Genomic DNA, 13118 nt, shown 5'->3' with positions numbered 1-13118 from the left:
TTACTTGAGCTATCACTGCTGCCTCCCAGGGTCTCCATTAGCAGGAAACTGGGATCAGGAGTCAGAGGTGAGTGTCAAAGCCAGGTACCGATGCAGGACATGGGAATCCTAACTGAGGTCTCAACCGCAAGGCCAAACTCCTGTCCCTTCCTGTACACATCAAGTCATCTCTGCTTACTTATAACGCCCGATACAACATAAATGCCATGTAAATAGCTGTGAGGCTGTATTGTTTAGGGAATAACAAGAAAGCAGTCTGTACATGTTTAGCCCAATTTTAATTTTCCAACCATAGTTGGCTGAATTCCAGGACGCAGAACCCACAGACACAGCATACAAAGTGTAGTCTGTGGAAGTCTCCCATCCATTTAGCTACATATGCACGAAGCATGTGCTGAGTGAGAGCATTCAGAATGAGGGAAAACATGCAAAAAACAAATATAGGAGCCAGGATAGGGCACTGCAGGTTAACCTGCCACCTGCAACATCGGCATCCCATTTCAGGGCACTGGTTGGGAACCAGCTCAAGCACTGACTGTTCTGCTTCTAACCCAGCTCCCTAATACACCTGGGAAGGCAGAAGAAGACGGCCCAACTACTCAGGCCCCTGCACCCACATGGGAGACCCAGATGGAGTTCCAGGCTCCTAGCTTTGGCCTGGCCCAACCACTGTTGTTGCGGTCATTTGGGGAGTGAACCAGCAGATGGAACATTGTGTGTATGGGGGGAGGGCTCTCTCTGTCACTTTGGCTTTTAAATAAAAAATAAATCTTAAAAAATCACACACACACACACACGCATTATTACCACAAAAGTGCAGTGACCGGTATGGAGAAGTAGTGCAGACTAGAAGAGAAGTCTCTGCCAAAGTGATGTTTGAATGGAACTCCTGAAAGGTGGAGCTGCTCAGGCAGGGAGCCCACCATTCAAAGGCAAAGCATGGCTGAGGATCCTAGACAGGAAAGAGGCAGGTCCCTGGGGGAATGGGCACAAAGCCAGGAGGGATGGAGTACAAAGAGTGAAGGGGGAGAAGAGCGCTCAGATCTTGGGGAGCAGGTGTGTATTTTTTGAAAGGCAGAGAGAGAAAGAGATCTTCCATATGCTGGTTCTCTCTCCAAATGCCCATAAAACCAGGGCTGGGTCAGGCCAAAGCCAGGATCCAGGAATTCCATCCAAAGTTTCCAGATGGGTAGCAGGGACCCAAGTACTTGAGCCATTACTGTAGCCTTCCCAAGGTGCCCATTAACAGGAAGCTGGACCAGAAACAGAGGTGGAACTTGATCCCAGGCACTCAGTTATGGAATTGAGCATCCCAGAGGCAGCTTAGTCCCCTGCACCACAATGCCCAACCCAGGAGTACATATATTTATAAGGAACTGGGAAGCAATCTGAATTAGCACGTTTCCCTCCCACTGTGTGGAAAAATTGGGGGAAAGTTATGCCAGCATCATGAAGGTCTGGGGCCAGGAATGGGGGATGCAGCCTCCGCCCACTCTCACCCCTACTCAGGTCTCAACAGCACCTGCTGGGCAGCCAATAACCTCACCGCCTCTGAGACTGTAAACACAACAGGAGCTCCCAGACCATCCCAAGCTGTCCACACACTGTCCTGTAAGAGCTAAGGGAACCCAGCAGGCCACAGGGGCTGCACATGTGAGACAAAGGAAAGAAGAGGATGGCCAGGCCAGGGAGCTGATCTGTGGGCTCCAGAGCTTCCACTCTTCTCACCACAGAGGAGGACGCTTGTTCCTTCCCAGGTGCATCCCGCGGGGGCAGCAGGGAATGCTGTCATCTGTGCTGTCGGCAGCACAAGGTGTAAGACTGACTGCTGGATGTGGAGTAGTGCTTTCATGTTCCAAATTCAAAACAACGAGCCTGAACTCTAATTGTTACAATGCCTACCACATTACATAAAACCTACCAAATGGGGTCACTAGTACGTCATAGTGTCTTGTGAAATGTCTTCTCATAGGCAGGTTGTTGTTTTCTCTGGGAGAGTTGAAAGACCAGAAATGTCTGGAAATTCTCGGTTGGAAACACCTAGTGGGTGCCTGCTCCAACATGATGCTTCTCCTCTACGGCCCCAGTAGCCCGTGCCACCTGGACTCTTGCATCCACTCCCCTGATCCCTCTGCACCCTCTGATGCTGGCATCTGAAAGGGCACTTAAGAAATTCTGAGACGTGCCAATGATCAAGATAAATGATGTTTTATCCATGAGATGGACTTTTCATTTCTTTTTATTGATTTTCATGTTTTCGCATCTTCAGACACGAACTGTTAGCCCAGGGCAGCATTCCAAGACACCCAAACGTCATTAAGGCAACCACTTTAAAGAGTGTGATATGTTATTGAGGTGGACAGAACAATAGATAAATATTTAATCTGTTACACGTTTGCTCTGTGTGGGAGCCAGGGTTGGGGCTGCGTTGGTAGACAACTTCCTGGAAACCCTGACCACGGCCTAAGCAGCTGCCCAGGGAAGCACAGTGCCTGCCCTTGGCAAACATTTGTCAGGGTTTCTAAAAAGCAGCTCCTGGAAGCCTTTTCTTACTTGGGCTTCAGAGGTTATATCTTTCCCTATTTGTTTTGATGTTGGAGAATACAAACTCTTACTGAACTGGGAATGTTTGGCTTAAAATAATGGACAATTAGATGGCGACAAGCAAACACACAACCCACAAAGCCAGGTTACTGAAGGCCAAGGATTTCCCTGTTCGGAGCTCTCTGACCAATGCCATGGCCATGGTGGGTGGATGCACTGGCTGTGCCTCGCCTGAGACTGTGTTTTGTGCAGTGTTGGTTCGCACTGCTAATTCCCGCAATGTCCTACTCCCCCATTGGAATCACCTGTTGGCCACACCCATGACCAAGGCTGTCACTGCCTGAAGGAGACCAAGCTCACCACCGACAGTTCTACTCAGAGGAGGCCACCAAATTGCTTCAGTTTCTGAAAGTCAACCATCCGTCTGCATTTTATGGGTTCAATGACTTTCTCACCTGTGTGCTTTTGGTGCAATTTTTAGTAAGATCCAGAGCATCCACCCCTGGTCTTTTCATGATGATTCCAACGTGACATGTTCTCCCCTATGATAGCATCAGCCTATTCCCTAGCATTGAAGAAAGACTCCTGACATCATGAGGCAGGTGTTCTGGCCGGCTCCCTGGGCCATGGTCAGAATGGCCACAATCACTTCTGCAATCAAGTCAAGGAGTATCCATGGACTGTCTCATCTGTGTCCCTTCCCAAACTATTCTTCCATCAGCACAGGGATGACAGAGGCAGCCCATTTGGAGTAGTGCAGTGACATGATAAGATGGCCTCAGACACCAGGTCCCTAGCTCAATCCTCCTAAAAAACACCCCAGCAGTCATGTGATCCCTGGCAGCCTCTTCCTCCAGACTCAGCAGCTGTGTGCTCCACAGAGATGTGCTGCTACAAAAAGCCCAAAATCAAATGGAGATTTGGAGTCATTTTTCTGAAGTCTTACTTGTGGCTTTAGATGACAAATTCCAAATAGTCAGCAAAGATCCCACATCCAGCCAAGGCTCTACTCTGGCCTCACACTCAAAGCTTCCTTCCCTCTTCACATTCGCCCTGCACTCTCCACCCCTGGTAGGCATCTCCTCTTGTTCCCCAGCGTGGAACTGGGCACAAAATCACAGCATGGACACGGACTGGCCCAGCACTTTGTCATCCTTCAGTTGCCACCGGGTGCTCCCTGGCTTGAAATGCCTGTCTCGCTCTCACAGGACTCCATCTCTCCCAACACCTATTTCCTACTGCCTCCTTGCCTTATGTTTTTATTTCCTCCTTCTCTGAGATAATCAAAGCCATTGGCTTCACGTTTTTCCCATTGCATCTCGACATCTCTGCTCCCTGCCTCAGTTCCAAGGCTGCCCCTTTCCCTCCCGCCTCCCTCATCCACTTGCAGAGTCAAGCATCCCTCTTCCACCAGCACCTTGACTTTTGCTCCAATACACGCAGATTGCTAGTGCTTCTGCCCTGGTGCACGTTTTCCTTACAATACTCTCCTGGAAAGTTTTATAGATCTGTATCTATTTCTTCTCTTCTTTGTGAAGCCCTAAAGTCTGCCTCTGGTGTTCTAGAAACTGAACTGGCCGTCTGAGTGGTCAGCTCTGAATCCACCAGGGCAGCCCTGGTTCCGTTTCCCTTCTGCTGAACGGCCACCTCCTCCTCCTTCCTGCAGGAGCCCAGTGGCAGCTACCCAGCTGCGACACTCACCTTCTCCCCCACCCCCTGGCTGCTGCTCTGCCTGCTTCTAGGTGTGAGCTTCTCCTCCCCTAGACCTCGGGTGGAAAAGCTTTCTAGAAGCCTCCTCCACACCTCCCTCCTAACCTCCTTCCTGGCTTCTAGTACTGCTCACTCTCCCTCCAACCTCAACAGCTCACCCACCCAATCAGGCACTTCCAAGTCCACAGCATCTCTCACAAGTCCCCTTGGTATTCCCCAGACTGAGTTTTCTCTGGTCCCATCCCTGTTCCTTTTTTAAGACATCCCTTTTCTCTGCCAGAGGCGCAGTCCCCTTTCAAGATCCACAAAGATGTTCTCAATTTTCTGCTCCTCCCAACACATTCAATCAGTTCCGCTGATCATTTCTTTGTGAACCACCCACTCTGCCCTGATCCCTCCTCTGCAAGCCCCTAGGTCTGCCCCTAATTTAGGTCTCGTCCTGGATATTACAATGGCCTCTTAACCCTCTTCTCTTTGGGCTAATCCATCCTGCACGCATACCCTCCTTAGATATATCAAAACCCAATGCTAACCATGGTGCTTAGCAGTGTGCATTTTACCCAAGTCTTCTCACTTGGTGCTTTCCACAGTCCTGTGAGGTAGGTCCCTCCTACGGGAGGAGAGACAAAGGCACAGAAAGATCTAGTGACTTGATCCAAGACACTTCATAAGCCCTGACAGTGTAGCTTCAGTCTTCAGAATCTAACCATTTGAACATGGTCCATCTTCTGCAGAAGTATGGCTCTCATGGCCACGACGCCTGCTCAAGGCCTCTAGACTGCCAGCCCAGTCCACCTGACAAATCCCTGCCACTTTGCACCCAGAGAAATTACCTGTTTGCCAAAGAACCTTTGTTCCCTGCTAGCAGCTGTTCTCTTTTGCCTTGTTTTCAAGTGGAATTCCAGAAACAACTAGGCTGTGAGGTGATAAGCTTGTCACAGATTCATTTATTCTTCATTTGTTCAATAAATATTTAAACCTTGCCCATGATGCTAGGCATGGGAGAACAACCCAGAGCAAAGCACCCACCTCTCAGCCCCATGCGCCCATGCTCTGGTCACTTCCAAGCCCTGCTACCGCCTGGGACCCCCAGTTCAGAGCCCCGCATGCCACAGGGCTGTTTGCATCCCAAGATTTGCTTAGACTGGACCCTCTTCAACCACAGTCCCTGCTGGGATCCTGCTACTCCCCTTGGCGGTGCCATGTGTAACCTGCACACTGCTAAAGCTAAGGGTGTTGAGAGGAATGGGTGCGTTCCCTCCTGGCAAAGATCAGCTCTAAGCCCCTTTCTGCTCAGGCTAACTTAGCATTGATGTATGGTGGGAAAGGCAAGTCCACAGACAAACCTGTTGGCTGCCAGCCATGTGCTGGGGCACTGTGTTGGCTTGCACAGACATCCCAGCAACCTGTGTTTCAGGTAGATGCTAACTGCAGGTAGCTGCTACTCTTTTCCTTACCCTACAGAAGAGAAAACAGAGGTTCAAGCAGGTCTACCAGCTGGGACCCAAACTCAGCTCTGCCTTCACTTTCTCAAGATGCCCTACGACTCCCTCCTTCCTTTAGCCCAGGCCACATAGGCTGGAGACGGGGGTCAGGACCAACGCCTGTGGGGTTTGGCTTCTGCTGCGAATCAATATTCCTTGTAACATGGCAAATTCTGTGTTTCCTCTTCACCCTGTTTGATGTATGTACCTCATCAGCTGGCTGGCAGAGGGGGCTTTCCTTAACCAACTGCAGCAAACTCAGAAATTGAAAGAAAAAGAGGAAACAGAGCCTGGAAGGTATACTTTTGTTTTGTGTCTTCCTGCCAACCACTTTGTTATTGGGGTACCCAGGGAAGACACAGGGCTGAATGGCTAAGGGAGCCTTGCTTCAAGCAGCTGCCTTGGCCCTGGAGTGGGGCTGGGGTCAGGAGCTGTCCTCCTCCCAGCAGACAGCAGGAGGCAGGCTGGGCTTGAGGCCTGGGCTAGAGCTGGGGGCAGGGAGAGCACCGGGTGGGCTGCAGACTGGGCCAGTTTTCCCTGAGCACTCCTGGGCCTGGGGTAACAAGCTAGGCTTGCTAAGGCCTCGCAGGTGGACACAGCCCAAGTAGGTGCACAGCGAAGTTGGGAGAAAGGATGCCAGCAGGTCGGGCTGAGCCACAGGCAGTAAGCAAGGCCTGAGACCAGGGCAGAAAGCACCTTCTATCCGGGGGCTGGTCTGCTCTGACAGCCTGGCCCTGGGGGACCGGCCAGAATCACTTGCAGGCCATGTGAGCCCCACTGGAGGATTGTAGCACATGGCAGGTCAAGGCAAGGGCTTAGGCCTGTGGGCTGGACAGGAGAGCCAGGGAAGACGGTTCCATCAGCAAACAGTGCCCAGGTGGCTGCAGCTAGACTTTGGGTCCTTAATAACAGGACTTCTCTGGAGCTGCCTGCCCACGTTAGGGGCTTGTGTTCTGTGTCTGCCACCAGGAACATCACTGGATCCAGTGGCAAAGCACTGAATAAAGGAGATGACAGCACTCCTGCCATCCTGCCATGTGGGCCAGGGCAAGGCCAGAGCCCAGCCCAGGAGCACACAACTGCACTGGCATGTCCCCGGGCCCGTGGGTATGCAGACTTCACCCAAGTCCCCACTTCTCCATTCATGACTCACGTTTGCTCCTACTGCTTGCAAAGTTAAGGATGTGGCATCAATGCTTGTGCACAGTAACTCTATAGGCTCATATTTTACAACGCAGCTCCAGGGGGAAAAGCAAGCAAGTTCCATGCAGGAAGCATCCTCCCCTCTTTGATCTCCCCCACCCGCTGTGGACATCGGAGTCAAGTTACACTGTTGGAAAGCAGACTGCGGATAAACCCCCAGGGAAGAGCACGAGCCTATTTTATAGGCACAGCCAGAATCCCTGGAAACTGAGAGGCAGAAACCCAGCAAGCCCCTGTGCCTGGGAGCTGGGTGATACTGGGCAAGCCATGTGACATCTCAGAGCCCCTTTTCTTTGTCTGCAGTGAGGGCATGAGGGCAGCTTGTCCTGCAGTGCGTGCTAGGCTGGGTTCTGCTCTCCTGGCTCAGACAGTATCTCCTTCCCATCTCCTTCCGTCTCAGGCCACACTCCTGAAGCTGTGCTCCAACCATGGTTGTAACAACCCCAGACCCCGTGCTTGTCAAGATGATGAATGAGAGTGTGGCTGCAGATGTCCTGTAAACCAAAACCCACGTGGCTGTGAATCCTTATTGCTACCGCTGTTCCCACAAGCACTGGATCAGGGTTGGCCAACTTGATCTCTCCGGCAGGCACTACTAATCGATCCAGCACCCTTCCTTCTTAGACTGACTAGTGATGTCTGCAGTGGAGTGGGAGGAAGGCAGGAGAATGAAAAGGAGAGCCATTGGCCACCTTGGCCCTGCACACGTTTCACAGCTTAGGATCTGGCGATGGGGCAGGAGGCAGACTCCGTAAGGGCAGAGCAGCTACCACTCAAACTCCATACTGAGAGAGAAGAAAGAGCCTACTAGAAGAATGCATGTTGACCTTCTCGGGAAGAGCTGACCACTGTCAGCCTCCCGGTTCCCCTTCCCCAGCACCAAGCCCATGTCAGAGCGGAGCAAACACACCCACACAGCTTCAGTGGTATGGCCAAGATGACCCCGTCGACAGGGACAGAACCTCCAGCTCCAGCTTCCTTGCTTTTGACCTTCAGCCAGGTTAGCAAGGATTCCAAAGGCTCAGTCAACCTCCCCAAGCCCCGGGGCCCTGCAACCGGAGGGCGGCCTGCACAGTCAGACTGGGCGCCCTTGGCTAGGTTCGAAGAGCTGAGCAGCAACCACAATGAATTCCAGAAGGCTCTTTGGAGAAGCATCCAGTTTGGGAACGATCCTGCTAAGTCATACGTGCTTGGAATTCCTCAGCTTTTGCCTTCAGAATTTCTGGCAGCCCCGAGCAGTAGACAAGTATTTGTGGACAGACAGTGACTTCTCCTGCACTGGGAAAGGCCAGGCCCAATTTGAAAGGTCAGCAGACTAAACCTCAGCTCTGGAAAAGTCTGGAGGCAGGAAGGCCTTGTGCAGTAGGTGCTCTGCTCCCCCTCCCTAGCCCCCTTGTAGGATCCAAGCACTCATTCCTTCCTTCCTCTCCCTCTATCTCCCCACTTCCCCTCTCTCTTCACACCTCTCTCCTCCAGAGCTACCTCCCCCGCCCCTGCCCCCACCCCCGACCCCAGGACTTCACCACACAGACAGCCCCTCCCCTGGGGAGGCAAAAAGGACCCAGGTTCCCTCTCCCATCTGCCACCTCTGAGCTCCCAGGGGTGCAGAGAAGCAGTGGCAGGCTTGCTGGCAGTTGCATTTCTCCCTCTGCCTGCTTCCCCCCAGCACAGACCTCCAACTCAGAGCCTGTCTCCCAGGCGCTGCACCTGGGGCTACTTGAAAAGCTAAAGACGGGAAGAAGCCAGGGGACCGTATGCTCAGGTGCTGAGACACACCTTGCCCCCGCAAGGGGCCAGACCCCTCCGCACACCGCGGGTAACAGAGCTGGTTGATGGCAAAGCTACACCCGTGGCTTCTGGCCCTGCATTCTTGTGGGCTCATATTACAATTGCTGACATCTTTGGTCCCGCCTTTGTGCGCCAGCATTTTCCCTCATCTTTACAATAGGCACCCTGCGAGGCAGTAGTAATTAACTTCACATTGTGCATATGAGGAAACGGGCTCCAAGAGGTTGCCAATGAGTTATTGCCAGCCAGGGAAGCTGAAACCCAAGCTGAGACCCAAGTCCATACTCTCTGTACCTTATTGCCTCTGGCTCGCTGGGCATGGAATCTTAGGGTCAATTCTCTGCTACCTCCGCATGAGAGCCCCCTGTAGAGGCAGCCCGCACTCTCAGACCTCGGTGGGCACTGGCCCAATAGTGGCTGATGAGTAGAGTCGCTACATTTGTAGGTCAAGTTCCCCTTGGCTCCTCAGGGCAGCCCTCACAGGCCAGCATTCCAGCAACATAGAGTCAGGAGTTAACCCAACGCCCTGCTGTCCCCAGGGCTGTCTGCAGGTAGGACAGAGCTGTACCTCTCTCTCTCTCCCTGAGACCCACGCCATGACCCAGTTTGGAGGCAGTGGGAACTTTCCAAGATGGCGCACAACAGGGGAGAATGAGTATGAAAGCCTTAGGGGGCACCTGTCAGGAGAGAGAAGGGAAGGGTTTAATATATGAGTAAAGGAAACAGACAGAGAACCAGGAGTGCAGGCCCACCAGTCCCTCTGGGCCCATGTGCTGCCCACATGTACACACACACACCTGGCCTCCACTTGCAAGTTACGCTTCCTTCAGTCTTGAGCACCCACATGGCCTCTCTACGTCCTGGTGACTGAGGCCTGAGATGCTGTGGACCGAAGTAGCAGCCTCTGGCCATTCCCCAGCATGTCTGAGGGTCTGCCTCAGTTTCCTTGCCCCACACCCTTGTTTCCCCCAAAGGAATTCCTTCTGAGCACAACTCCACCCTACTTGATGAGGTTTTGACACAATGCCCAGCCCTTGGCTCCCTTCTCCAGGATGGGAGGTGGAGGGGCACCAGTATTTGTGCTCCAAAATCTGCCCCTTGGTTCAGAGCTCCTTAAAGGGGTTAAAAGACTACAACGCTGCATCTGCTGATACCCAACCCAAGAGGATGCGCAGAGGGAGACAGCCACAGGCTTCCTAAAACTCAGACAAGGTTTGGATGGGGAGTACCTGGGGGAGACGATCCCATAGGTAGAGCTGGTATCCAGTATCAGATATCAGGCAGAGAATAGGGGTTCTGGCTCCTTACTCAACTAACTCAAAGCTTCAGAGAAGTCCCCGAGAGTTCACGCCTGAGCACCAGGGCAGTAGAGGCCCCAGGGGCTGGACTCTGGCACCAACCCGAAGGGATGAACTGCATCTGGGTCGGGCAGTGATGACCCTGAAGAAGGTGGAGCAACTTACACCTAAGAGCTGAGGGTAAACATTCCCCCAGAAGAGACCCAGGCGGGCAGTGGTATGCGCCAGTGGTGCTGGAAGACCCATATAGAGTCATGCTGGAAGGTGCAGGCCAGGGAGCAGGGCCGGCTCCAGGCAGCCCTGTGAGGTGCACCATCCCATAAGGGGCCCTAAGACCTATGTTCAAGAACCAGCTTTACCTAAGCTCCTTACCTGCCTCAGTGCAGTCCCCACGGGAAATGTAAGGACCACCACAATAGGGTAAGACAAATGAACAGGTACATGAGAATGAAGCAAAGACATGATTTTCAAAGTTGGGGGCAGAGTTAGGGGGAATAGCAAAGAATGACAAATCCCTGGTAATAGCAGCAGTGGGCAGTTGGTATCACATTAGGGGCACAGGGCTGTGACTGGAACAAAACAAGATGTGTCCCTACAATCAGGCAGGAGCTGTGGCTTCCGCTGCTCACAGCCAGGCCAGGCAGGGAGTGAGCATGAGGATAGACCCCCTCCTCCACTGTCCTCTAGGTTTCCAGCTCTTGCCACAGCTCCCAAGGTGGGGAGCCAGAGGCCAGAGGAGCCCAGCTGTTGCTGTCCATGAGGTCAGACAGCAGGGACAGTGAGGAAGGTGGAGGAAGTCTCAGGCATCTGGAGGGGCTGCACAGAGCACCCAGAACTCCCCCTCTGGGAGCAGTTCCTTGTTCATAAAAGGACACGCTACGTCCTGCTGACCTCCGAAGGGGCTATGGGGCTGGGGCAGGGGCTCGCGCTCCGAGGGAGGGGAATTGAGTGATTTCACAGAGGCCAGGATTCTCAAGAAATAAAATATGCCAGAGTGAAGGTCTGAGAAGTCTGGGGAAGCTGAGCAGACCCATCTTACAGACACAGCAGAGTTCATATTTGAGTCCAAGTGACCACAACTGCAACCAACTTCCTTAGGAGACACTGGCGTGACAAGGTGTGGTTGACTCAAGTCCAAAATCCGGCTTTGCCACATAATACCTGTATATCACCAAGAATGGCAACAAATCCTTCTGAGCCTGAATACACTGAACTGTAAAAACTGGAATCTGTCCCTCCCCTCACTCCAAGACTTATTATTATAGCAACTCAGTTCAAGCAGATGGTATAGCACTGTGCTGGCATGCAAATGATTCTCACTCGATACGAGCTCCTTACGGTTCCCGCTCTGGGACACAGGTCAGGGAAGGAGACGGTGTGGATCAAGCATGAACAGGAGAAAGTAAAAGTGAAAACACAAGTGAGCCTGTAGCATCCCAGGAGATGGGTCACCTGTAAAACCAGGCCCCCAGACGACTGGGAAATTATGCAGGAAGTTCAGAAACACCAGCAGAGAAGTCCAGTGAGACTGGGGAGTGACCTGATGCCAAAGTCCAGAGATGCCCAGACTCGGGGGAGAAGACCAGGACCATCTGTGCCCCAAAGCATGTCCCAAAGTCCCAGGTCCCCACTGTAGCTGGTTCATGAAGTCTCAGTGAAAAAATGCTTCTTCAAAGGGCATCTGGTGGCTTCCAGGTGCCTTGGTGTTGGGGAGCAATCCTTGAACAAGTGCACTCTTCTAGGCAAAGGAACAGACTCCTCATTAGCTGGGTAAGCGACATCAACTGGGTACCAACCCAAGGCAAGAGTTCAATTCCAGTCCTGCCCCTGGTTGCACCTTCTCCTTCAGCTGCCTTCTCATACCTGCAGAATAGGGATTAATGATATCCCCACCTCACAGAGTTTTCAAGAAGACTCAGAAAGAATACCTGGAACATGGAATAGTGTATGCCCCAGGAGTGTGGCATGAATGAACAACATGCCATACACATACACACACACACACACACACGAGGCTGCTGCTGTTTGGTAGAGAGCCCACAGAAGGGGAGTGATTCTTCCCATCAAAGGCAGAGGAAGAACTAATCCCTGCCACCCTGGAGCTCGAGGGAACTTACACTAAGAGGGATTGAGAACACAGACATCCACGCTCCCAAACTCTGGGGCCTAGGTTGCGGGACAGATGTCTTTTGGGGTGGCACTAATAGGGCAGACAATGGGACAAAAGCAGTTGCCGTGGATGATGAGGGCTCCCTGTAGACACAGGGAGGGAGCAGCCCGGTGAAACCTGAGCAGTGAGAGGAGGGGCACATTTTGAGAGGAGGACAGTTATGTCAGGAAGGACCTCGATGTCCAGCTGAGCACCTCACATCTGTCCTGCTCTCAGGAATTGTGGGGGCCTCTGAAGTTCTCTAAGCTTGGACAGGATGAGACCTGAGCATGCAGGGAGAGGAAGCAGGCCCGCTGGGCCCAGCATCACTCACCCTAGACACCAGAGCTGTGCCAATGGGCTTGCCCATGCCTTCTGACCCCTAGAACCAAGCTGCCCCTGTCCTCCTCACCCCAGAGACTCCACCTGCTCTTTCTAGCATGATCAAGGGATTGGGGTAGGCTTGGTGAAATTGTAGAAGTCACCCAGACTTTAGCACAGGACACAAATGTACAACCAATGGTCTTGAAAATGGGCAGATTAGATTCTAAATCAAATGTCCTTTCTGTGTGACCCTGAGCAGGTCGTGACTTCTCTCTGAACTGGGCTCCATTTCTGTGCAATAGCTTTGCTCATTGCTGTGATCGGACAATGAGATGATGGGTTGCAAGGCAGGAGAGGTCAAGTAAAGCTTGCTGAATGTGAGCCCGACTAACAATTCAAGCTGGGGGCTCCACAGGAGGAAGCCCTACCAGGCCCAGCCCAGTGGGCAAAATTTCCAGAACTGGGAAAGTTACAGAGCTAACCAGTATTCTGCACACCAGATCAGCAGCTTTCCAACCCTCCTGCTGTCCCTAGGGTGGGACAGCCTCGGGCTCCACTCCAAAGATTTATAGGCTATTCATAGCTGGTGGCGGCAGGTCACTGTCCAAGGGACTCTGT

This window comes from Lepus europaeus, chromosome 7, assembly GCF_033115175.1.
Source record: "Lepus europaeus isolate LE1 chromosome 7, mLepTim1.pri, whole genome shotgun sequence".
Taxonomy (NCBI): Eukaryota; Metazoa; Chordata; class Mammalia; order Lagomorpha; family Leporidae; genus Lepus; species Lepus europaeus.
The sequence above is the reverse complement of the archived record's forward strand: the minus strand, read 5'-3'. Positions refer to the sequence as shown.